Below are 1,941 nucleotides of genomic sequence, written 5' to 3' on the forward strand. Positions count from 1 at the left end.
TTTGGTTTCACTGTGTGACTGTCTAGAGATCTGTATAGTTTATCATGTTCCAAAGTTATATACAATATTCACTGCCAAATATGGTTTTCTAACTATTATACAATTATACTCTACTGTTTTTACTCAGAAATCCCTTGTAAAGTAAATGTATAAATTTTAAAGCTGGTTTTTCTCATTGAACATTATTTTCTCAGTGCTTTCTATAATATTTGTTTTTAAAAGATGGAAAGTTCCTTATATAAAAATGACTTCATTTCAATCATCAGTGTCAAGTACAAGTCAGATGCATTCTAATTCTTCCACAATGACAGCAGCCTCATAAAGGCTTACCTTACCCTATATCCTGCATCTACTCCATACTCTGTAACTTAGTTCAATTATCTGAAATGTGTCAAAAATTACACCTTTTTGTGAAGATTTACCATATTGATTTATGTAAAATATTAAGAAAATGTATTAGCTTTAATAAATAACAAATCAAAGTTGGGGAGAGGACCAGAACAATTATGAAAACAATCTCTAAAACCCAGTACATGGGTTGAAGTTATAGATGTGTTTTCTGTAGATTAAATACTGCTAAATGTCTATGTTACTCAACATTTAACATCTACTAATGGGAGATAGTATTCTCCCTGCTTTGAAAAATAAGGGACATTACCATTTTAAGGATTATTTACATGCTGCAGAGGCTATTACAGACAATGTTTCTGTTAGTGAAAGTAAAATTATTTTCTTTCTTTCTTTTTTTACCATGCAATGGAGTCTTCTATTAGGCAGAGGTTTTTAAATATCTTCAGTAGTTCCATAGGTAGGGGGAAACAAAAGCTGTCAGTTAACTAATTGGATCTTCCAAGATCCATCTCTGCCTAGAAAAGGCAAATTACCCTAGAGCATTTAACCAGGAGGCCAGTGCATTTGACGACCCCCAAGAACATGGAGATGAACGTGGTAGACAGCCTGCCTTCCATCTACACCTTCATTCACCACCATGCGATAGCCCTTCTTTAGGCCCAGATCAGCAGCACATTTCTTGCCAACAATGATCAAATGTCAAAGGAGATTTTCAGCATCATCTTCAGCTACAGAAATCTGCAATATATATATCTTGGGGGTCACCAGAAAATGGGTTGGTACTTGAGGGGAAATATCATGGAAAGCAAGACACCAGTGGTCCTCGAAAATGATTTTGGAAGGGATTTCCTTGAGGATGATCTTCCTGAAGGTCACATCACCACCAATCCGGGCAACCTGAGCCCTGGTGATCTCCTAGGTCATCTCGGCCTTTCTCCTGCACCAAAATTATTTTCTTTTAAGTCCAGTATAATTTGCTTCTTTTTTCTTCCATTTTTTTTAAATTGTCAAAATACCGTACCGTGGGGTTAACAATTCCATGGGCAAGGTAATGAGTACATTTCTTATCAAGCGTTATTGCCTCCTTTGTTTCCCCTTCCCATCTCTTCGCATCTCCCCCGCCTCTCCTGCATCCCCCCCACTCCTTCTCCCCTGCCAAAGTTGTAAAGTTCGTTTTTCGACATAATAACTTGTAATCTCATTGTTGCAATGGGTCCACCTGTATCCCTATTTAAACGATTTGTTTTTTCCCTTCTCCTCCACAAATTATACCAACATCAAATACAATGAAAACAGAGGTTGTATCATGGTGGAGGGACATACAAAGCAAAAAAAAATCATCTTATGAAGGGCGGGAAGGATTGGGAGGATGGGAAGGGATTGGAAGGGGAGACAAAGGAGGAGGCTACAATGCTTGATAAGAAATGTACTCATTATCTTGCCCATGTAATTGTAACCCCTCTGTACAGTATTTTCACACTAAAAAAAAGAAATACATTAAAAATAAGAGGTAGTACTGCTATTAAGGAATTTAAGTCTAAGAGGTTTTAAATTGAGTAATAAATTTCTGGATTAAGTGTGTACACAATG

The 1,941-nt window shown here is 36.7% G+C and overlaps 1 pseudogene; it reads right to left on the bottom strand.

The window, feature by feature from the left end:
• Positions 1-894: 894 nt before the first annotated feature.
• Positions 895-1,275, bottom strand: LOC105980260 (annotated as a pseudogene).
• Positions 1,276-1,941: the final 666 nt, after the last annotated feature.

The sequence above is a fragment of the Dipodomys ordii genome, unplaced genomic scaffold (assembly GCF_000151885.1).
Source record: "Dipodomys ordii isolate 6190 unplaced genomic scaffold, Dord_2.0 Scaffold8, whole genome shotgun sequence".
In the NCBI taxonomy this organism is placed as follows: Eukaryota; Metazoa; Chordata; class Mammalia; order Rodentia; family Heteromyidae; genus Dipodomys; species Dipodomys ordii.